Raw genomic sequence first — 26,429 nt, forward strand, 5'->3', positions numbered from 1 at the left:
TTTGCGTCTTCCAGGAAGCCCTGGCAAGTGATAAACTTCAGGTGGAGGGAGGGGAGGCGTAGCAGCCATTCCAACATGAAAGCGAACGGCAGACAGAGCCCCGAGCAACGCCTTTCTAGCTGTTATTCCTGTGATGAATCATTGAGGGGCCGATGAGAGTCGCTTGTTGGCGACCGAACTGAATACTAACTGCGTTCATAATTTATCACTCATTTCTGACGAATTTCTGGCACTGTTCAGTGACTTCTTTTGAGAGTCATACCCACTTTAACTTTACCTCTTAGTCTGACGCTAATGCCACAAAGGCGATTATAGCTCTAACACCGCAGCCGGACATTTGGGCATAACGTTCTGACAAAGAGGCCTTGAGGTAGCCGCCAAACCGACAATCTTAACGAACAAAGGTAGCCTCTACCACCCCATACCCCACTGTCTCTCTCTCTCTCTCTCTCTCTCTCTCTCTCTCTTTCTCTATTTCTTTCTTTCAAACTTCGTCGACGCTGCGAGTGTTACACAAAAAGATAGATTATCCATGAACTTTACGGTACAGAAATATTCACATACTTTCTAAATTATTTGAATGTATAATATAAGCAAACGTTTTTCTGGGGTTGTAGTTTAGAGTACAAAGTAGAGATGAAACAGTAAAGCGTGGATTGTAATGGGTAATAACTTTAGATGACAAGTTTTCTGTTGCCAAACAAGCAAAAGTTTTCAATATGTGGAGAATAATATCCGCTTGAATTTTTTTCTCTCCATTATTTACAAATTCCAGAGTATATTGCAGTAGCATGGGCAGCTCATACCGTGCAATTTATCTTCAGTGCATCCAAATTATTCAAAATGTTAGTTTCTGGTTGTTTTAGTGGACCAAGCACGTATAAAAATACAGAACAGATTAAGGAAGGAGACGAAAACTGATTCATTTTTCTTGGTGCCGCAGTCACTCGAAATCACAAACAGAAAATCCTGGCAAAGGAATTCACATCGGCAAATTAAGAAACTGAAGAGTCTATTGCAATATCCAATAACATATGATGAAGCAAAGCTGTAGCGCAAAGAATTGGTTACAGTAATTAACTTACTAAGAATATCGCCTCATGTAATCATTCAAGACTGAATGACGTGTAGTGAAATTACGTGAGACGATGTAAGATGTAAGACGTACACAGTAGATCGTTAGTTTAAATTCAGCGCACTCAGGAAATTTAACAGTTCATACTTAAACGTAAGATAGTATGGCCTAGTACCAAAAAAATAATGTTAGGAAGAAAAAAATGTAAATGACACTTACGAGGGGACCGCGCCTACTTGTCATCGTGGATTCCTTCCACGTGTGTGTTACATGTAGGACATGGCCCAAGAATGAAAGTGGCGGATATGGGTGCTCCAGATGGGCAAGTTTTTAGAAGAAAATAACATTTTTGGTGATGGTTTGTGTTAGCGTAGGTTTCAGGGAGAGATTTGTGGACTGGAAAAAGTACAGAATGATAATCTGAGGGTAGTGGAGTCAAGATGCTATACCGGAACTTTTCTATGTTCCATTTTTACGTTACTTAAACTGTAAATAAACCTAAATATGAGTAAAGTAACGGTGCATCAGTTTTATAACTCTTTCTGGAAAATTATTGTAACAATCTTCGTATGCTTACAAGAGAATACTAGCTCTTTTGGATCGAGGTTCAAATAGCCGTGTATGTATACGGAGCAAAATATAGGAATGTCGTCATTACTTCGTTAAAATCTGGGAGACTTGCAACAGCCTCACATAAAAAGTTTTTTACTGATGCGGTGACTACTTGCGTGCAGAAGAATAAAATTCTTCTGTTAATTGACTAATGGGGAAGACAAAAATTCAAGAATTACGTGACGTGACTTTTTCAGTGTGAAGTAGGATTAAAGTGAGTCCGGCCACATGTACTCCGCTAGTGCACACCTGCGATATCCGTTCCTATCGTCAGGAATTTGATCAGAAGACTTCAAAACTGCTCTGGTCGATAGAGGAGAATAAATCACATCCTGAGAAGACTGCATCAAAATCCATAGATCGATGATTGATCAATGAAGGCAGAGAAATAATTGAAAGCTTGTAACAACAACATTATGTCCAAACTACGGATCGAGCAAAGGAGCACATATTTCAATACATTTGGATTAGGAATGTCCAAACCAGTGTTCGTGGACCGAATACGGCTCAAAGCAAGTATCAGTGCTGCCGAAAAAGTGGGCGTCTGTCACACGATCTGTAAAAAAAAAAAAAAAAAAAAATCCATTTATGTCGAGCTAAGATAAACTTTGTAGTAACTAAATTATGTCCAGTTGTTATTATTAACCGTAACTAATCATACAATATGGCGTCAAAAAGTATCGTACTGTAGTACTATTTACGATTAATAAAAAGGTGTGTGGTTTGAGAATGGGCGTGTCAGCTTGAAACAGTTAACCACAGCATCAAAAATTGTATATTCATGCAAGGCATGCAGGCAGGCAAAATAAAAAAAAATTCCAAATTTCTCAGTACTGGACAGTTGTTGACATACCATTGCGAGATAGTATGCCTTGTAGCTCCATCATTCATAACAAGCGGCAAACTATGTGAATTCTGCCTCTGAGTTCTAGCTTTGTCAGGTGCATGGTTCAATCCATTCCTAACTGCATAGCCGGTCCTACTGAAGTAATTCCACATTCTAATTTCCACTGCTTCACTAATCGCGGTTTCCCAGTAGTTTGAAGCGTGAACCAGAATCCTTTGCGTTTATTTAGTAGAGTGAGGTCAGTCGTAGCTGACTTTTCAAAATGCCTCTACATAAGGTTCCTTTGATGTTCAACAAAGCGATCGGCAATAATCCGTATAGAGTGATCAACGTAACTGCTGATAAACTCGCGAGGTACTGTCAGGCCGATACTATCTGCAGAAGGTCACAGTATTTTTCTTTAATTTTTCTGGATTGCTGGAAGACTGATCCGTTTGTTGTATGTTTAGCATGCTACCTATCGTACTCGTTGAACCGCGGAATGGAAGTCGCGCTATGCGCTGGTCCTCCCTGTCTTAGTTGAACGGCATTGTCTCTTGGTTTCTTCGACAGATTTGATCTATTTTTCTTTCTTAACAAAGAAATTCACCAAACAGCCATAAAAATTGGGAAGCTATTTTATTTTCGCTACCAGTTTCGGCAATTCAGTATGCCATCGTCAGGCCCCATATGCACCTCTAAAAAATTATCGATGTTGGAAAACTGGAGCCATCCGTTTCTCGATGTCGTGAACTCTCGTGCGCTTCCTTCGGACACTCAGGTGTGCTCAGTTACAATCAAGTCTTCTAAGGAAGCACTTGAGAGTTCACTACATCCAGAAACAGAAGGCACCAGTATGCAAGTCCGCAGCTCGTGGTCGTGCGGTAGCGTTCTCACTTCCCACGCCCGGGTTCGATTCCCGGAGGGGTCAGGGATTTTCTCTGCCTCGTGATGACTGGGTGTTGTGTGCTGTCCTTAGGTTAGTTAGGTTTAAGTAGTTCTAAGTTCTCGGGGACTGATGACCATAGATGTTAAGTCCCATAGTGCTCAGAGCCATTTGAACCATTTTGCAAACATCGATAATTTTTGAGAGGTGCATATGCGCCTGAAGATGTATTGAATTGCCGAAACTAACATCGAAAATAAAATAAAATAGCATCTCATTTGGCACGGCTGCTGGGCGAAATACTTTGTTAAATATTTGACTATCTGCTGTCTCCCATCCACAATGGAGTAACAGGGAGTTGACCTGATGTCACGGACTGAATATCCGTTTCTTCTGAACACCACCGCCAGATCAGCAATTTCGGAACTGGAGATGTCCTTAAATGAAACACTCCTGGCGCTGTGTATTATGGTGTTTAGAGTAGATCTCTTCTGAATTGGATGATGAAACCTATGTCCTTTTACAGATTTCTAATCAAATTACGTGCCTACGGAGTATAGCCTCAGTTGTGCGACTAGATCCCTAGCTTCCTCTCAGAAAGGTCACAGTACTTAGTAATCGAGAAGTGCTACCCTGCGTACACCAGGGAAGTCTTACAGGGTCTCTGTTGTTCCTAGTCAACATAAACGATTTAGAAGATAATCTGAGCAACCCTCTTAAATTGTTCGGATATGATGCGGTGATTTCCCTTCTAGTAAAGTCACCAGAAGAGCAGAACAAATTGTAAAATTTGAATCGTGCGAGAAGTGGCAATTGCCTCAATCAGAAAAAGTGTCAGGTAGGCCACATGAATGAAAAATAAATTCGTTAAATTTCAATTACACGATAAATCACACAAATTTAAAGGCTGTCAATTCGACGAAATATCTGAGAATTACAATTACAAAAACTTAGGTTGGAACGATCACATAGATAATGCTGTTCAGAAAGTAAACCAAGTTGTATATTTTAATGGAGGAACACTTACAATATGCAACAGATCTACTGAAGAGAATGCCTGCACTACATTTGTTCCTCCGCTACCAGAGTACTGCTGTGCTGTATGGGATCATTAGCAGATAGGTTTAACGGAGGACATCGAGAAAGTCCAAAGAAGGTCAGCTCGTTTTGTATTCTCGCGAAATAGGGGAGAGAGTGTCACAGATATGATAAGTGAGTTGGGATGGCTACTATTAAAAGAAAGACTTTGACGATGCTGCGAGACCTATTCAAGAAATTTCAAACTTTTTCCTCTGAATGTGAAAAATGTATTGCTGCCAAACTAAATAGGGGGAAATCATCATCATAATAAAATAAGAGAAAACAGAGCTCTCGTTCTGAGAGAGTGTAACAGCAGAGCAACAGCTGCGGGAGAATTTCCTCATGAAATTTCAGTCACCAAATTTCTCCTCAAAGTGTGGAACTAGTTTTTCATCACTGATTTTGTCATCATAACAAAATAAGAGAAATCAGAGCTCGCACGGAAAGTTTTAAGTGTTCGTCTTTCCCGCACGTATTCGAGAGTGTAACGGTAAAGAAATAGCTTGGAGTTGATACGGACAGCCCTCTACCAGGCACTTCAGTGTGAATTGCAGACCAGTCATGTAGATGTGGCTGTAGATAGTGTTATATCCCGCCTGGCTGTCAAAGATGCGGTGCCTAGAAAACCTGTTTCACGGATAACTGGACAACAATTGAAGCAAATCGTATTAACGAGGTTAATTACTAAATGAAGCAATGACAATACTGAACTTTGAGAAATACATAGATGTGCCGCAAGGAAAGGGCGACATACAACGTAATCAATGTCCTTCAGTATAACGATTCCCATACAAATGAAGTAATGCAGTGAATGCTTCTATCCAGGTCACTGGGCCTGACGCTTCTGCAGAAGTGGCGGTCACCAGTTGGGAGCGGCGCTTACGTTCTCTTCGCTTAGAGGCCGCTCTTCTCGCGTTCTCGTGCTGGAGAGGGGTCGGTCAGCGTGCTATTAGCTGACGTCTTCTCTACAGACCTCTCTGCTCTAACGTTCCCGACCGGCGTGACGGTGCTTCACTTTACGCCGGAACAGATAGGTCCACACGCGTCAGTTTTCAGTACACACAATGACCTATCGCCCATCTACACTACTGGTCATTAAAATTGCTACACCACGAAGATGACGTGCTACAGACGCGAAATTTAACCGACAGTAAGAAGACGCTGTGATATGCAAATGGTTAGCTTTTCAGAGCATTCAAACAAGGTTGGCGCCGGTGACGACAACTACAACGTGCTGACGTGAGGAAAGTTTCCAACCTATTTCTCATACACAAACAGCAGCTGACCGGCCTTGCCTGGTCAAACGTTGTTGTGATGCCTCGTGTAAGGAGGAGAAATGCGTACCATCACGTTTCCGACTTTGATAAAGGTAGGATTGTACCCTATCACCATTGCGGTTTATCGTATCGCGACATTGATGCTCGCGTTGGTCGAGAGCCAATGACTGTTAGCAGAATATGTAACCGATGGGTTCACCAGGGTAATACGGAACGCCGTGCTGGATCCCAACAGCCACGTATCATTAGCAGTCATCTTACCCGCATGGTTGTATCGGATCGTGCAGGCACGTCTCGATCCCTGAGTCAACTGATGGGGGCGTTTGCCAGACAACAACCATAAGCACGAACTGTTCGACGACGTTTGCAGCAGCATGGACTATCAGTTCGGAGATCATGGCTGGGGTTACCCTTGACGCTGCATCACAGATAGGAGCGCCTGTGATGATGTACTTAACGTCGAACTTGGGTGCACGAATGGCAAAACGTCATTTTTTCGGATGAATCCAGGTTCTGCTTACAGCATCATGGTGGTCACATCCGAGTTTGGCGACATGGCAGTGAACACACATTGGAAGCGTTTATTCGTCATCGCCATACTGGCGTATCACCCGGCGTGATGGAATGGGGTGGCATTGGTTACACGTCTCGGTCACCTCTTGTTCGCATTGACGGCACTTTGAACACTGGACGTCACATTTCAAATGCCTTACGACCCGTGGCTCTATCCTTCATCCGATCCCTGCGAAACCCTACATTTCAACAGGGTAATGCACGACAGCATGTAGTAGGTCCTGCTCGGGCCTTTCTGGATACAGAAAATGTTCGACTGCTGCCCTGGCCAGCACATTCTCCAGATCTCTCGCCAATTGAAAACGTCTGGTCAATGGCCGAGCAACTGGCTCGTCACAATACGCCAGTCACTACTCTTGATGAACTGTGGTATCGTGTTGAAGCTGCATGGGCAGCTGTACCTGTACACGCCATCCAAGCTATGTTTGATTCAATGCCCAGGCGTATCAAGGCCGTTATTACGGCCAGAGGTGGTTGTTCTGGGTACTGATTTCTCAAGAACTATGCACCCAAATTGCGTGAAAATGTAATCACAAGTCAGATCTAGTATAATATATTTAATGAATACCCGTTTATCATCTGCATTTCTTCTTGGTGTAGCAATTTTAAAGGTCAGTAGTGTACATTCCGTTCATCCAACGCATTGAGGTAATTCTACTTCTCGTTATTCTCCATCACCGCCTTAAATTTTATGTTTGGCTGTACACCGTTCGTACGATCGATGAATTGCTGAGCGCCTCACTACTGTCCGTCTGAATAAAGGAAAGAGTAACGTCAGTTTACCTGAAGAAGCGTGATGGGCAGGGGAGGCCGCTGTTAAACGCTCGCCCTTCTAGCTTTATTTCTTGTTTGTAATAACTTCGAAAAAGGTCCGTAACCCCTGCGAAGCTCAAGGCAAAAGTTCCCTAGTCGTTTCGCCTCTACGCAGACTTTGGCTGCAGCCGTTTGCGAGGTTCGTCTGCGCAGCTACCTGCGCTGCGTTGCTGACTCAGCGGTCATCCGCAGAGTCACGGCCGCCGTCAGCCGCGCGACTACCAGGCGCCACCGAGGGGCCGGAGTTTACTTTGGAGGCTCCACCTCGACCGCATCACTTAAAGCTTCCAGTACGTAAGCACAGACGTACTGACAAGTCTGTTCCATCCTTTTGTCTTTCTGTTACTCTTTCTCATAACCACTCATTCTCTAAGTTTATCCTTGGTGAGGCTCCTTCAGAACAAAAACTGCAGCTGAACAACCAGCTTCAGTCATTAGACTTCAAATTTACGAAAGGCTTTCGACACTGTACCACGTCGACGAACGGGGGTATCTTCGCAAACATGTGGCTAGCTCGCGAAATATTTGATCAGTACAAGCCCATAATTCATACTGGACGACAAATCTAAATTTACATCTACATCTATACTCTGCGAACCACTGTGGAGAGCATGGCCGAGGGTACGCCACATTGTACCGGTTATTAGGCCTTTTCCCCGCTGTTTTAACGCATGGACCGCGGGAGAAAGGACTGTTGAAATGCCTCTGCACCCGCTGTAATGAGTCTAATCTTATCCTCCCGATCCCTACGGGAGCGATATGTAGAGGGCTCCAGTCAATTAATAGAGTCATTTAAAGCCCGTTCTTGAACGCTTTCTCTGGATGTGTAATAAGGACAGCTGCAGTACCAAACAGACTTGTGAACACCAATACGTAATAATAAGATAATAAATAAACCCCACTGAAGACGTACAAACTTCTCCGGAACATATGCGAGTAGCAAAACAAGAGAAAAATAGTGTTTGCTCAAAGCAGAACCACATTTCCTAATTACATTTTAGGAAGCAAACACTGCGAAGGAAAGAGCTTCGACCATAAAATGATTTTCTCGGCATAGTTTCCGACTATCTTCAAGAGTCTGCCGACTCAATTCTTACAACACCTCAGTGACAGTCTCTCGCTTGTCAAACAAACCTGTGACCATTCGTGCTACCCTTTTCTCCCTATGTTCAATATTCTACTTCTGCATCTACACATACACTCCACAAGCACTCGTGTGGTACGTGGTGGAGGGTACTCTGTATCACTACTAGTCATTTCCTTTCCTCTTCCACTCGCAAATACAGCTAGGGAAATACGACTGTCTATATGCCTCCTTGTGAGCCCCAATTGCTCGTATCTTCTCTTCGTGGTTCTTACGCGGAGTGTATGATGGCGGCAGTTTAATCGTTCGGCAGTCGGCCTCAAATGCTGATTCTCTAAATTTCTTCAACTGTGTTTCTCGAAAAGAACATTGGCTTTCCTCCAACACTTACCTAACGGTAACAAATCTATGCCCGCCTCTGAATTGCTTCAGTGTTTTCCTTCAGTCCGACCTGATACGGGTCCCAAGCACTCGAGCAGTTCTCAAGAGTAGGTTGGTTGCAGCAGTTTCCTATATGCTGTCTCCTTTACACGTGAACCACTCTGTCCTAAAATTCTCTCAGTAAATCGAAGTCGACCTTCCCCACTACGATTCTCACATGATCGTTCTATTTCATATCCCTTTGCAATGTTACTTCCAGATATTTAAACGACGTGACTTTGTCAAGCAGGATACTACTGATGGTGTAACTGAACTTTATGGGTTTGTTCTCCCTACTCATCCTCATTAAAATACATTTTTCTACATTAGAACTAGCTGCCATTCATCACACTAACCAGAAATTTTTTCTAAATCGTCTTATATTTTCCTACAATCACTCAATCCCACTTTACCGTACACCACAGCATCATCAGCAAATATCCACAGATTATTGTTCACTCTACCCACCAGATCATTTGTGTATGTCCAGAACAACAACAGTCTTATCACACTTCCCTGCGCCCGCATCTCGTGGTCGTGCGGTAGCGTTCTCGCTTCCCACGCCCGGGTTCCCGGGTTCGATTCCCGGCGGGGTCACGGCTTTTCTCTGCCTCGTGATGGCTGGGTGTTGTGTGATGTCCTTAGGTTAGTTAGGTTTAAGTAGTTCTAAGTTCTAGGGGACTGATGACCTAAGATGTTAAGTCCCATAGTGCTCAGAGCCATTTTTGAACACTTCCCTGCGTCTCTCCTGACGTTACCTTTGTCTCTGATGAATATTCGCCGTCGCGGACAACATACAGAGCTCTATTACTTAAGAAGTCTTCGAGCCACTCATAAATCTGCGAAATTATTCCATATGCACGTACCTTCGTTAACAGCCTGCACTGGGGCACCGTGTCGAACGCCTTTCGGAAATCTAGAAATATGGCATCTGCTTCTGCCCTTCATGTGATGTTCGCAGTATATCATGTGAGAAAAGGACATGCTGAGTTTAGCACCAGCGAAGCTTTCTAAAACCACGAGGATTCGTGGACTAAGCTTCTCAGTCTCAAGAAAATTTATTATTTTCGAACTGAGAATACGTTCAAGGATTTTGCAGCAAACGAAATTTACCGATATTGATATGGAATTTTGCGGATCCGTTCTTCTACCCTTGTTATGTAACGGAGTCACCTGCGCTTCTACCAGTCGCTTGGAACATTGCACTGGGCGAGAGATTCACAATAAATGCAGGCTATGTAAGGGGCTTCTGGCGTAGAGAACCCTTTGTAAACCCGAAATGAGATTACATCCAAATTTGGTGATTTATTTGCCCTCACGTCATACAGTTGTTTCTCTACCCCAGGGATGCTTATTACTCTGTTATCCATATGTTAATCTGTCCGATGGTCAAATGACGGTATGTTTGTACGATTCTCCTGAGTGAACGACTTCTTGAACGTGAAATATTCCTTGCCAGTCCTATTTGGTAAGAGTACCACACACTTGAGCGATATTCTAGGATGAGAAGCACAAGTGATTTCTAAGCAATATTTTGTGGTCTGATTGCATTTTACTTGGATGCTACCAATAAACTGAAACCTGGCACATGCTTCAGCCATAACTGAGCGTATGCGATCATTCCACTTCATGTACCTACTGTTCTCGCGATCGTTGTCAGGTTTTCTTTTTCTTACCTTGGAACCAATACTAATCGGTCGTGGAGTTCCGCAGTTAGCCTTGCGAGGCTGAGTATACCCTGTACTAGTCCTTCTACAAGGAAAAATCCCTGGCGTATCGAAAATCGAACCCGGGACCTCCATTGGCGGTTAGCCACCATGACCACTCAGCTACGAAGACAGACTCCGACGCAAGTTGCTGTAGCTCTTTACAGATGAAAAATTTGCTCAAGACAATCGAGCGGGGAGATTCCACGTCAACAACGAAGTTGCATAAATCTACGAAAGCCAATTGAAATTAGTGATCCCTACAATAGCGTGAACGTCTAGATGACTTACCTAGCTATGTGTATTAGGGCCCAGAGATGGTGCCAATGAGGCACAGATGCTGGTAGTCCAAGAAAATAATGAATAGAATTACGGCTGTCGATATTTATTTTCTTCAAGTCTTTGACCAGCCGCAGTCCCACTCCATTTACCCAAGACGCAACTACAGTCGATTTACGAATTCTGTGATTACATCAAGGGCAGCGGGGACCGCAGCAAGCTGCAGCAGAGGTGATGTAGCAGTGGCAGGCAGTGCGCTGCGAGTTCCCAACGGATTTCGCGCACTAAGGCCCTGTTCGACGGCTACACGTTGAATATCGTCTCCCTAAAGGAGAGGTTGGCTGCCACGGCTGCGAATCCAGGGTACCAACGTGGGCGCTAAAGAGGGGGCCATCGCACAATACACAGGCTGCATTTTGACCTGCCTGTAGCGCTAAGTTTAAGCATAGGCTACTGTTATCTGGTGACAAGTGTTTACATGTATTCTTACCGCGTACAGCGGCTGAAGGAGCGGCTCTTGGGCGCAGCCCATGTTGGTGGGGGTGCTGAGCTGGCGCTCCATGTGTGGCGGTGAACAAGTCTAACACCGGCCGAGCCCGCAACACACACACACACACACACACACACACACACACACACACACACGCTCGCGCTCGTGGCGCCGTGCCGCTCCTCTACTGACGCAGCGCTGCCACTACCTGCAGTTCACAGCACCGTAGGTCAGGTACTTTCGTTTTGAGTAAGAAAAAAGTAACTGTGCTGAATTTTATCACAAAACCTTGTACTGCACTTCTTGTCTGTTTGTAGAATCTGAGTGAACTCGGAATCTTCCGTCACTACTTTCGCATTATTAGTTATTTGTTCGTGACGAAGATGATAGAGACAGTCAACGAAAGCTTGACATTTCATGCAAATGTTATGTTAAGAAGGAGAAGAATGTTTTACCAAGAACGAAAATGAGACCAGTACTTTTTAAATTAACTGTAATGACAGGTTTACAAGCGAGGTGTTCCAGCGTGTTAATGCAGTAATACGTACTTGGACTTCTACTGGGCCAGTTCACTGTATGTCCCTGATGTTTCGGACATGTATTCATCTATCAACTACCAAAATTCGGAAGTGACAGAATTTTTTATTTTTTTTTATTTTCTTATGCGAGCAGTCACAAGTAATATCCGTCACATCGTGTCCTGTTGCCAGTTAACAATAGGTAGTTTGGCAATTACAGCAAACTGCACATATCCTGAATGATACATGTCATCTTCTACTATTGCAAGGTCCCGGTAAGATCATATACGCAAAATATCTCTTTTTCTGATTTCCTAAATCCCAAGAATGATGACTCTGCAAGTAGACGCTACGTTTGGTTGCCTGCAGCAAGTACTAAATACAAAATTTCTGATTAGTTGGCCAAATTTATTTAAATGTTAATTGATTAAATTGATAAAAAGATGCCACCTCACAGATCATTTGATGATTTAATAAAATACCAACCCATATATTGGAAATACACATATCAGAAAACCTTTTGCATCATATCGGTTCCGAGAGTTCCGCAACCTGTACAGAAAATTGGAATAGAGATCAACATAAACATCATTTCCGCCCTTTTTATTGCTTATGGAAATCACAGAACCATACAGCGAGACCTTCAATGGTGGTGGTCCAGATTGCTGTACACACCGGTACCTCTAATACCCAGTAGCAAGTCCTCTTGCATTGATGCAGGCCTATATTCGTCGTGGCACACAGTCCACAAGTTCATCAAGGCACTGTTGGTTCCGATTGTCTTCCTCAACGGCAATTCCGCGTAGATCCGTCAGACTTGTTGGTGGATCACGTCATCCATAAACAGTCCTTTTCAATCTATCCCAGGCATGTTCAATAGGGTTAATGTCTGGAGAATATTCTGGTCCCTCTAGTCGAGTGATGTCGCTATCCCGATGGAGGTCATTCACAAGATGTGCACGATGGGGGCGCGAATTTTCGTCCATTAAGAAGAATACTTCGCCTATATGCTGCCCATATGGTTACACTTTCGGTCGGAGGATGGCATTCATGTATCATGCAGCCGTTGAGGCGTCTTCCATGACCAACAGCGGCGTATCTCGGCCCCACATAATGCCATCCCAAAACAGCAGGGAACCTCCACCTTGCTGCACTCACTGGACAGTGTGTCTAAGGCGTTCAACATGGCCAGGTTGACTACAAAACGTTCCCGACGATTGTCTAGTTGAAGGCATATGCGACAATCATCGGTGAAGAGAACGTGATGCCAATCCTGAGCGGTCCATTCGGCATGTAGTTGGGCCCATCTGTACCGCGCTGCATGGTGTCGTGGCTGCAAAGATGGACCTCGCCATGGACGTCGGGAGTGAAGTTGCGCGTCACTCAGCCTATTGCGCACAGTTTGAGTCGTAACACGACGTCCTGTGGCTGCACGAAAAGATTATTCAACACGGTGGCGTTGCTGTCAGGGGTCTTCCGGGTCATTATCCGCACGTAGCTGCAGTAGTAGCCCTTGGGAGACCTGAGCTAGGCATGTCATCGACAGTTCATGTCGGTCTGTATCTCCTCCATGTCCGAACAACATCGTTTTGGTTCACTCCGAGACGACTGGACACTTCCCTTGTTGAGAGCCGTTCCTGCCACAAAGTAACAATGAGGACGCGATCGAACCGCGGTGTTGACCATTTAGGCATGGTTGAACTACAGACCACACGAGCCGTGTACCTTCTTCCTGGTGAAATGAATGGAACTGTCGGACTCCCTCCGTGTGATAGGCGTTGCTCGTGCATGATTGTTTACATCTTTGGGCGGGTTTAGTGACATCTCTGTACAGTCAAAGAGACTGTGTCCATGATACAATATACACTCTCAACGTCTATCTTCAGTAGTTCTGGGAACTGGGGTGATTCAAAACTTTTTTTGATATGCGTACAATAATCAGAATAAATTTCATTGAAACATTGCTAAGAGGAGGTGCAAAGTGACTGAATTTAAGGATCCTGACTAGCGAGTGGAATGGCGCTGGGAGATGTAAGAACAAAGAATTTAGCAATAATTCACATTTATTTCCTCACACACACACACACAGACACACAGAAGTTAAAATATCGTTACTTGGGATGCTAGCGCGTGCATCGACACGTGGTACATTTTACAGGGCAGCATCTGAACCGACACATTTGTGGCAAGACTGCTAAACTACTGGATACGGTTTATCGAGATCACACACACCACGTTCACACTGGTCATTCACTCAACTTAAGACAGCATTTAGAAAAAGAATTCCCTATTCCACATGTAAGCTCACTGGGTCAATTTCAGACAACCAAGTTCACTTCTAAAATTCCGTACAACTCAGTAATTTTGTAAATAAGTTTACCGAACAAGAACACATCTACTCCTTCATGAAACTGAGGCTTCAATTCGAGCACGAGACGTGTATACGTCGAACTTGAGCCTCATGGTGTACAAAGAAACACACGTGAGGCACCAGAGTAGGCTAATTAGTCCGTGCAAATGAAACACTAATTGGACGGTGAATTAAATAAAATTTAGCACAAGCATCCCACAAAATACACAACACATTCATACATAATACGCTAAACTACCTAAAGCTGTAAATCACGTGGTGGCACCGCTAGTCCACGTCAAGTCACAGTTGCATAAAAGATCTCATCGAATAAACGGAATATTACTGAAATTAACACCGTTCCCTGATTTAAGGAGTTGGTGTGGCATGATTATCAATGCCACGCACCAGAATGACTAACGGAAACTCAAGCAGTGTTCTCATACATTTCAACTTAGCAAACAGCGATGCTACTCAGACCATCTGTACTCACCAGCGTCCTAGGGAAGAGTAACTAATCGTCTCCCTCCCCCAGGGTCCACACACGGTGGCAGGAATCAAACATTTCTAACTGAAAGAGATGCAGGAGCATCTTCACTGCCCCTGCAGAATGCGACTGAGAAATGTGTCGAAGAAGAAAATGCACGACAGTTACGTAATGTTGGCTGCATAGTTTCAGGCGAAATTTCTCACCAGGCCCTCGTACTTGGCGGGAGACACTATTGTTATAGGTATCTTTATGTACTGCCTGTGTGCTCATAACTAAAATGAACGACGTAATGCGATCGATGGGCATACTAGGGACACTTCTCAACACACCTGTGCAAAACGTCATCGGATTTTCACTGTGGTTTCCATTTCGCGAGCGATCGTTCCTTACTTTCCAAATAACGCTCGTATAACAGAGGCAGAAGTAGTATCGGAGCTTTCCTGATGGGTTCAGTGTCGGTGTTATTGGTTATAGGGTAGTCACAGTGCTAGAAAACTGTAGTAATAGGGGGTAGGATGTGCGGAATATCAACACTAGACTCAGAGTCTCTCAGTTGACCCCACACATACAGAACAAATGGCCATAGCGTAAGCGCACATAACTAAACGCAAATTCATGTAGGTTAGGAGATGTAGGCCTACATATAAAACCTCTTTCCTGCGAGGAATATCTTCAACAGGTGGTGATATTATTGACTGCGTAATCCATATGCAGATGCAGTCGGAACGTATAAGGGGCACTTCACAACACAATTTTTTTGCATGTTAGAATAGGAAAGAATGACAGCACATCAAGTGTCATTACATAATGAACAAGACACTCGTGTGAATTTTTCATTTCGGAATACACAGAGATTCGCAAATATAACACAGGAAAGCAGTTTCATACACATCACGTACACGGTCATTACTCGATGTGTAAACATAAATTACTGCAAACGTGTTCTTGGTGACATCTGAGGTAAGGTATTCCACAGCTTCTCTTTTTCTACTATTATTATCGTAAAAATTAAGTAAACACTATTTATGGCCACTGAAGTATTCATAAATATTCCGTATGTTTGATTGGTTTTTGAAGTTTTTGTGACTATTTGAAAACGTATGCCGCAATTCACTGAAGTGCGAGGCGCATTTATTTGTAACTGTGATCAAGGTGACTAGGTGCTAATCAGCTTTCGGAAACTTCACCAATCTTGTCTGTGTAGAACCACAATTCCTTACAACACAATAAATTGGAAAGAAACCAATTAACTGAAAAGTTGTTCTGACGGTTGTGTTACTGCGTCACTTTCAGTTACAACTCAGTTGGCAGTTATTAGAAAGCTGCAGAAATAGAAAGTGTTCAGAAAACAGAACGCAATTTATTTCTGAAAGATATATATAATGCATAAGGATGTACAGAAATTAACCATATAAATATTTCCATTTATTTTCCACGAGGAAACATGAGCAGAAGATTAGTGAAACAAAGCAATATACTATGCCGTCTATATTTCAGTAAAAAGCATGCAGCTTGTACCACTCACGTAAAAAGTTTTGAAAACATAATAAGTCATCTATGAAATGAGTCTACTGTACTTTGCGTGCTAATGTTTGAAAAAAATCCTAGCACCATTATTGGGGAAGATACTGAGTTTCCAACATTGAGTGAAACAGCTCAGGATGAAAAAAATAACTGCCAAAAGAAACGATGAAGAAAAACCTTACGGAAAGAAAACCCATAAATGATAATAAGGTAAAACCGACCAGTTTCATAATGGGAGACTGGTAAGAATGAAGGCGAAATTCCAGTAAAGTAAAAGAAATACGTAAATTTTTACACGTGTATCATAGTTCCTTTAAGGTAGTCAGAATTTTCCATCAGAAAACCTATAAGTTAGATTATCTTCAGTGTAATAAAATATTTGGTCTAGAAAACGTAACTGACTTGAAACCATACACTATGTGTAAGATGTCTAAAATTTCACACATCCAAGTCTGACTCTTTGGTTGGAGCATAAACTTGTTGCGTTTTTGTTTTGAATGTTGGTTTTGATGTCATTATGAGTTTATTTATCGACTGTCATTTTTAATTTGTGGTTCACTGTTGCTGTTTCAGCTTAAATATTTTTTTGAGGTAGTGATTGGAGCTGTGTGCATCACACTGTAGTTTCAAGTTAATATTTGGAAAGTGTACGGACCTAGAAGAGTCAATCAATATGTCGTTGTTTCACCCAGCGGGTATACCTGGTGAAACGGCCAGGGAGGTAAAATTAGACGGTCTTCCTCTGAAGCTTGCACACTATTCGAGACCTGAGCGGGAAATGAAGGAAGAGAATACCATATAGTATACATATAGAAGACGTGGAATGGAATAGATGCTCTCTCTTATTGTGGTGTATTGCAGTAGGAACTGGAACAAACTACACTGCTATTACGACCACTCTCTACAAAACAAAGCTTACATGACTTTTTCCTCTTCCATACCAGGTGCGTTGCCTTGAAAGATTCATTCAGTCCAGAACAGCCATTTATATGCGACGGAGTTTCTCGCGTCCGTCGGCCGTCGTAATTTAATATATTATTATTGTTATTATTATTTTTTTTATTGTTGCCGACTTACGTGGTGGGCCTTAATAAAAATGATATTCCATTTAATTTTGATTTAACGATTAAATGCTTTCCTGAAATTCTCCTTTTTAACAATATTAATCTCAAATTATTTGTTACGTTAATGAATGTTAGACTCGCGGCATCTTAAAACATGAGCATACAAGCTGAACAATGTAATAAATTTTTCATATTGATTTCCTCGGCTAGTCAATTCACTTTAAAGCAAAAGATCTTTAGTTATTAATTACAATTGCGGCCCACACACGCGCTAGAGAATTTTTTCTTACCTCCGTTAACCATTGTATTGTAGTCGGAGTCCTGGCTCTGGGTCTCGGCTATGGTACTGAAAATAAGAATCTTAAAGCTAAGTATTTTCTGCAACGTCGGGCGGCTGTGGAGAAAAATTAATATTATGTTAATAGCGGACGAGTTTTCCGCTTCCGCTAATTTTTCGTAAGTTAATATCGCCACGTAATGGCGTCGTTGGCTGCATCGGCCGCTGCGATTGTTGAACTGTAAATTACTTGAATGCAGGTTAATTCAAGAAAGGCGGACATGAAATCGGGATCACCTCTTACAAATTAAAAGTGCACAATAATATTAAATCATTATATTATATGCTTAACTCATACAAATATGCTTACATTTGTCAGCACTCGAAAGATGTCCGTCTATACACACTCAAGACAAAAGAGGAAGTGAAGACGACTAAAAAATTAACAAAAGAGCGTATCTTGTCGCCTCTTTAGATCATTTTGTCATAAATTATTTCTTTGCAATCTAAACCTACACAGAGAAATTATTATTTTACGGCTACATGATAAAAATATATTATTCAATTTTTAAGTCTCTTATTTATAAATATTGGTTTTAAGTCTTTTCGTAATATGGCACTGGGGACGCTATAAGTTGGACAACCTTACATTGATTAACAAAACAGTGTTAGTAACTTCATGCGCTGGCGATGGTTTGTGGTAGCTATCACAAAGTACTGCGTCAGATGTATCTGTTCGTAAAGTAAGATCACGTCTGCGAGAGGTCTATAAATGTCAGACAAACAGCATCATAAATTGAGAAGCGACAAAAACGTTTCCACACCTTATAATCTCAGAGTTGTGTAAACTTCAGAGGACGCCCTCCCCTCATTCTTATTGGTTCGCACTGACTCTAGCACTCCTGCGACAAAGTGCTGAAACTCCAGCTCTGAATAGACCTCCGCAGATTTACAAAGCCTCGAAAGCAATTTAAAGTTGCACGACTTCGGTAGCGCACTTGGAGGCAGGATTTTTACTGCGTCATATTTTCTGGTTGACGCGAGAGCGGCTTCATTTGTGTGGGCGGCGGATCTTAACTACTGCCGGTCCTTCGAATGTAAAGGTGTTGGCAACTGAACACTGTAAATATTTCTTTAAAGCTGCAAACAGTGTTATAGTAACTGTAGCAGAATCACTTACGCACATGACCCACTTAAAGGTAACCAGACGAGTCTGATGTTTCTCAAGCGTTATCTTTGCTGCCACTCGGTATATGCCTTGAAACATAAACGGTTTCCGTCGAGTTTTCTTAGCGGGCTTTGACCCCAACTCTTCTGGAAAATCTGAGTCCTGTGGTCTCCTTCTTCAGACGTTCTGGTTGTTCGACAGTAAACGACTCTGCTGTTGATAAGAAAGTCATATAAAACACGAACATTTTTAAGGTACAGTCTACGGCATGAATATTTTCGAAAATGCATGATAACTTTGCGGTCTTGAATATTATACACTTATTCCGACCGATGTCGATTATCAGCCGTCATCCGGGGGTTATAGTCAATAGACAAATATGAGCAATACGCGTAACTGACGAAACATGAACAGTAGTCGTTAAGTACTGAACATCACACATAAAATTAATAACGGAGAAATCATTAGCAAAAGACGACTTTTACATTTCATATATCATGTTACAGACGAATTCCATATTGCAGGGGACGTTATGACAGTCTTAAAAAGCAATCGGTGAAATATTGTGCGTCATTCAATTGAGATACAGAGATTGAGCTCAAAGATACTTGTAGAACCACAGAAAATGTACGGTGTCACACCAGAGAGTGTACCCGTCAAAGATATTACTATCCAACGAACAAACATAATTAACAATCGATCATTACGAAAATCAGGCCTTAAATGACGCTGGGGGCATGAATTCTAATCGCATGTACGATCCCATCAGAGGCCAGCATCTAAAAACTGATTTCCGTAGATTACTTTAACAACGATACTGTGTCTGCAACCATCAACTACCAACTGATTGGAGCTCCAGTTAGTTGGTAGTTGATGGTTGCAGACACACCGTATCTGTGCATTATCAGGATGTAAAAATAACATCAATAACGTCACCCTAATATAAGCAGCTACATGCCTAGAATTACTCGACAAACATGTGAAATACATCACTGTATAGTCTACAAAAAGGAGTAAAAGTTTGAAGATTGTAATATTATACACAAGAACAATGTATGAAACCAAAATTGTTTTTCTTGTCTATGATGCCACACACTCTGAATATGGCTAAATGATATACAGCCAAAATCTCAGAAGAAGAAGTGAAATTTATGGGCTGCTGCCCGAAATTTAATGGAACAGTCATTACACCGCGAAAACATGAAGAAATACGTCATATAGAACAGTCCAGCCACAGGTCACGTAAGCGCAGAGCACCAGGAAAACAGTAGCTTCATCTCATTACTAGAAATCAAATGAAAAATTGAATAGCATTTGCATTATAACAATTCCGTAATGAGCTAGAGGTTATTGTAGAACAAAACGTAACTGAGTTGTGTCTGTAATTAATATGATAATCTCTTTTTAATGTTCGCTAGTTACTGTACTGCTTCATTACATACGGATGTCTTTACTGATTCTGTACTGGTGGGTCTTCCTAATGATTTCTAAGCTGTATACTCCTGCTACATATTTGTTCTGTATCTGTTAATCTATCCATGTGGCTCATGTTGTTCTGTATCTGTTAATCTATCCATGTGGCTCATGTTATGCAATTACAGACATAATTCAGTTATGATTTGTCCTACAACAACAATTTACTTCTTAGATGTATGAGGATATACCTCATAACGGAATTGTTACAATGTTCCCATAAAATGGTATTCACTTTCTCATATAAATTCTAGTAACGAGACGAAATTGTTTTCCGTGGTGTTCTGCACTTATGTGGCGCATGGATAAACTACGCTGTATGTTGGTCACTCACGGACATATGTCTAGCCGCTTGATGTTATGGCACATTTCTCCCTCGGATTTCCACATCGTGTTACTTACTCTGTTACGAGAATAAGGGGTTTAGGTGTTGAAAACCTTAGAACACCGGCGTACTTATAAAGCTGCAGGTATATTTATGCATGGATTTCATTATTGCAAATCTGTTTGGAAGATTCCAGAATGAGATTTTCACTCTACAGCGGAGTGTGCGCTGATATGAAACTTCCTGGCAGATTAAAACTGTGTGCCTGACCGAGACTCGAACTCGAAGTTTCATATCAGCGCACACTCCGCTGCAGAGTGAAAATCTCATTCTGGAAACATCCCCCAGGCTGTGGCTAAGCCATGTCTCCGCAGTATCCTTTCTTTCAGGAGTGCTAGTTCTGCAAGGTTCGCAGGAGAGCTGAAAATTTTGGAAGGTGGGAGACGAGATACTGGCAGAAGTAAAGCTGTGAGACCGGGCGTGAGTCGTGCTTCGGTAGCTCAGATGGTAGAGCACTTGCCCGCGGAAGGCCAAGGTCCCGAGTTCGAGTCTCGGCCGGACACACAGTTTTAATCTGCCAGGAAGTTTCATGTTTGGAAGAATTTTTGTACTCCATGTTTGTCTGTCATTTATGATGTAAAACTTCCCCAACATACACGAGTATGGACTTTACGTCGTATGTGATGTTTTGTACTTATTTCCCAACAAAAGTTTTGTATATATGATTTTTGAAGATTTTTTTGTTCACCGATTTTATACAGTCCACCATTCTTATATGTTGTACTATTATCTTCAAACTTTTATTTCGTTCTTGTACATAAGACAATTACATGTATATAGGGTAATTCCTAGGTTTGTAGATGTTTTCTCGTGGTCGTGCGGTAGCGTTCTCGCTTCCCACGCCCGGGTTCCCGGGTTCGATTCCCGGCGGGGTCAGGGATTTTCTCTGCCTCGTGATGGCTGGGTGTTGTGTGCTGTCCTTAGGGTTAGTTAGGTTTAAGTGGTTCTAAGTTCTAGGGGACTTATGACCACAGCAGTTGAGTCCCATAGTGCTCAGAGCCATTTGAACCATTTTTTGTAGATGTTTATATTAGCCTGACGTTACTGATGTTATTTTAACATCCTGATAATACGCAGGTTTGAATTTGTGAAAATACCGTGTTCAAAAAAAGAAACATTACACGTATTATACGCTGGACGTTTTCATAATGATCGGTTGTTAATTACGTTTGTTTGTGGATTGTAGTATATTTGACGGGTACACATTTTTGTGTGGCAGCATGTTCAGTCTCTGTATCTCAGTGGAATGAGTCACAATTTTTCACTGACAGTTGTTGATGTTTATCATAATATGCCCTGTAGTATGGCATTCGTCTGTAACATGATGTATGAAATGCAAAGTCATATTGTGTTTTGCTTTATAAGTACTTCTTTTTGACTACCTTTATGTGTGATGTTGACTCCTTGACTGCTGTGGATTGTGTATTTTTCGTCAGTTATGTGGATTATCGCTCTATTTGGTATAGAACGTGGATGATGGTTGACAACCGAAACCGGTCGGATTAAATCTGTAAAGTTCAATAAACAAAGTAAAATGTATTTTCTGGAATCATACAAAAGCTTCACACTGGTGTCACTGGTACTCGTATACAGGAAGGGGCATGATTTCCCTGCCAGCCTATGTAGCCACCTATAAGTCTGTACTATGTGACAGTATTTCGAATGGTTAAAAAAGCTTGGAACAGAGGCTGCGTACAACTACCACGAGCAATTACGTAAAAAGGTTTTGTTTAGGTTTTCATGAATATGCCTCAGTGTTGTCTTAGCTGTAGTCTACTATAACTTTCAATTAATACTACTGACGTATCTTATGCTTGGAAGCTGAGAGCAGTACTGCTGCCTAGAGGGATCTTCCTTTGCCCTTTCTCCTACGAAGTACAGGAGTACTGCAGAGCTACAGCCTGTTGCCCAGATCGTGATTATGGAGGAACGCATTACGTCTGCGTCATTGCTCGCGCATTAAGAGGCACACACTGAAGATACCAAAGGTACGGCAATGAAATGGAGAAAAAGATGAGTTTGTTAAAATAATCAGCAACCAGTTAAACAAAGGAAATTTTATTCCCTTCTTGGTTTCAAGCAGCTAGTTACCTCCTTCAAAATGTTATAATGAGGGCTAAAGCTATAGTAGACAATTAAGCTATAACAGACTATTTTCGAAGAAGGGTGCTAGTTGCCTGAAGCCGATTAAGGAATAAAATTTCTTTTGTGCAGCGAGGTTTGCTGATTGTTTCATAAAACTGAAATACAGTTGCTAATGATGGATAACATAGTAAAGGGATAAGTGTTCACTGATATTCACTGTACATTTATTATTAACGTTGATCTGTATTTTGTGTTAGCAGAAGAGCCAATACCGTGTTACGAGTGGAGGCCGAAATGCACGCGTTTTAGCTCACGCAGGCTGGCGTGAGGAGGGAAGAACTATACTGACTTGAGGTCTGGAACATGACAAGGAATGAGAATTCAGAAAGCGGACGTAATTAGTTTGATACATAACTTTAATCCATTAATGATGAACGTCGCTCTTGACGGTACATGATTCACAATATTATCTGTTCAGAATACATTCTTGAAGATAGTAATTATGTAACTGAATATGGCGCCTTGCTAGGTCGTAGCAAAGGACATGGCTGAAGGCTATGCTAAACTGTCGTCTCTGCAAATGAGAACGTATGTAGACAGTGAACCATCGCTAGCAAATTCGGCTGTACAACTGGGGCGAGTGCTAGGGAGTCTCTTTAGACTAGACCTCCCGTTTGGCGACGCTCGTTCTGCAATCACTGATAGTGGCGACACGCGGGTCCGACGTATACTAACGGACCGCGGCCGATTTAAAGGCTAACACCTGGCAAGTGTTTTGTCTGGCGGAGACACCACACTTTATATTCTACTTCCATCCTTAAAACTTCCATCTACCTGCCAGATTAAAGGATTTAACATTCCACGTTTGTCCTGTGGAGAAACAAAACTGGCGTTGAACGATTTGGGACCTAGAAAGTTAGAGCCCCTAATCAAGGAGATTAATAAGAATATCTAAAAAGAGAATAGGGTTGGTTGAATCCAGATACAGTGCGAATTAGTGGAGATCGGAGACAGGAGGAACAGGTCTTCTGATCGTGTGGAAAAGGTTGTAAATACAAAGTCAAGTAGAGCAAATGCAGAAGTAGGTTTGATGCTAAATAAGAAAACAGGAATGAGGGTAAGCTACCACGAACAGCATGTGAACGCATTATCGTAGTCAAGATACACACGAAACCCACGCTCACCACGGTAGTACAAGTTCACATGCCAACTAGCTCATCAAATGATGAATAGACTGAAGAAATGTGTGATGAGGTAAAATAAGTTATTCACATAGTTAAGGGTGATGAAAATTTAATTACAATGAGGAACTGGAATTCGATATTACGAAAAGGAAGAATGGGAAAGACAGTAGATCAGTATGGGCTGGGGAAAAGGAATGAAAAAGGATTCTGCCCTGTAGAATTCTGCACAGAGCATAACTTAAATCATCGTAAACCCTTGGTTTAGGAATTACGAAAGAAGGTGGTATACCTGGAAGAGAGCCGGTAGTGAACCATGTCCAGGGGCAGTCGTGGACTCTGACCACAGTTTATTGATTATGAGCCGTATATTAAAACCGATGAAGCTATCGAAAGGAAATAAAAGTTAACAGGACTTGGATAAGCTGAAAGAACCATAGGTTGTTGAGAGTTTCAGAGGGAGCGTTAGGCAACGACCTACCAGAACAGGGGGAAAAATAAGGTAGAAAACAAATTAAATAGTGAAGACATCAGAGGATCAATTAGGTAAAAACACAAGGCCCAACATAAATCCTTGGGTTTCAGAGGACATACTGAATTTAATTTATTGAAGGATAAAATGCAAAAATGTAGCAAACGAAGTAGGCGAAAGGGAACTCAAAAGTCTAGAAATGAGATTGACAAGAAGTGTAAAATGGCTAAACAGGAATATCTCGATGACAAATGCAAGGATTTAGAAGCATACCAGGAAAAGATAGATAACGCGTACAGAAAAATTAAAGAAGCCTTTGGGAAAATGGGAGGCAGCTGTGTGAATATCAAGGGCTCAGATGGAAAACCAGTGTTAAGCAAACAAGAGAAAGCTGAAAGTTGGAAGGAGTATATGGAAGGCCTATAAAGGGGCATGAGCTTGAAGGCGATATTATAGAAAGGGAAGAGGACGTAAATGAAGATGAGATGGGAGTTATGACACTGCGAGAAGAATCTGACAGAGCACTGAAAGGCATAAGTCGAAACAAAGCCCCTGGATTAGACATTCCTTGAGAACTCTTACTGATAGCCTTTGGACAGCCAGCCATAAGACAGTTATTCAGCCTGGTGTGCAACATGTATCAGACAGTCGAAATACTTTCAGACTTAAAAAAAAATGTAATAATTTGAATTCCAAAGTAAGCAAATGCTGACGGCTGTGAATGTTATCAAACCATCACTTTAATAACTCATGGTTGCAAAATGCTAACACGAATTCCTTGCAGAAGACTGGAAAAAGGTGATAGTGGCCGACGTTGAGGAAGATCACTGAATTCTGGAGATACGTAGGAATACGCCAGGCAATACCGACTGTATGACTTCTCTTTGAAGATAGGTTAAAGAAACGCAAAACCTATTACATAGTTTTCACAGACTAGATTTTGACAATGTCGACTGGAATACTCGGAAAGTAGCAGGGGTAAAATACAACTAGCAGAAGGCTGTTTACAACTTGTACAGAAAGCAGATGGTACTTAAAAGAGTCGAGAGAAAGAGAAGCAGTGACTGAGAAGCGAGTGAGACAGATTGAAGCTTATCCCAAATGTTACTCATTCTGTACACAGAGCAGGCAGTAAAGGAAATCAAAGAAAATTTTGGAGTAGGAATTAAATTTTAAAAGATGAAATAAGAACTTCGGAGTTTGCTGATCACATTGTAAGGTTTGAGGCAACAAAGGACTTGGAAGAGCAACTAAACTGAGCAGACAGTGTATTTAAAGGAGAATATAAGATGAATATCAGCAAAAGCAAAACAAGGATAATGGAATGTAGTAGAATTAAATCAGGTGAGGCTGAGGGAATCAGACTAGGACACGACACACTTAAAGTAGTAGATGAGGTTTGCAATTGCCACAGCAAAATAACTGTGGATGTTCGAAGTAGAAATGATATAAAATGTAGACTGGCAATCCCAAGAAGGGCATTTCTGAAGAAGAGAAATTTGTTATCATCGAATATAGATTTAAGTGTTAGGAAGTCTTTCCTAAAGGTATTTGTATGGAGTGTAAACATGTATGAAACTGAAACACAGCCGATAAACAGTTCAAACAAGAAGAGAATAGAAGTTTTGAAATGTGGTGCTACAGAAGAATGTCGAAGATTGGATGGGTAGATAGTGTAACTAATGAGGAGGTAATGAATAGAACTGAGGAAGCAAGAAATTTATGGCACAACCTGACTAGATGAAGGAATCGGTTGATCATTATGACAAATCAGGGATCACCGATTTAGCACTGGAAGGAAATGTGGGAGGGTAAAAATCGCAGAGGGGGATCAAAAGATGAATACAGTAAGCAGATGGAGAAGAATGGGGGTTGCAGCAGTTACTCGGAGATGAAAAGCCATGTACAGGATGGAGTAGTATGGAGAGCTTCTTCAAACCAGTCTTCGGACTGAAGACCACAACAACAACAACCATTTATATTTTCTTTTATCTGCTGTCCTGCAATAAGCGAAGGTTTTTTAAAATTGTAATTCATTATGTTCCGTTACCTGTGAGGGGTGGTGACTTGGTTAAGATAAAAGGGGTATTTGGCGGATTCTGATGAGAACTGTTAAGTCAGAGACTGGACCAGTCAGTAGACGAGGGAGAAACAAGCAGACTGTGATAAACTGTGGAGACTAGGGCACAATTGTGCGTATCGGAAGATATTGTCGCCTCTGATTATTAAGAAAGCAACGCTTCCAGTTCTTTCCATTAGCTACTGTGTACCTCAAGCAGTATTAGGGACCAAAACGTTAAAGTTCGCACTATTGGCACATT

Source organism: Schistocerca cancellata, chromosome 6 (genome assembly GCF_023864275.1).
Source record: "Schistocerca cancellata isolate TAMUIC-IGC-003103 chromosome 6, iqSchCanc2.1, whole genome shotgun sequence".
Taxonomy (NCBI): domain Eukaryota; kingdom Metazoa; phylum Arthropoda; class Insecta; order Orthoptera; family Acrididae; genus Schistocerca; species Schistocerca cancellata.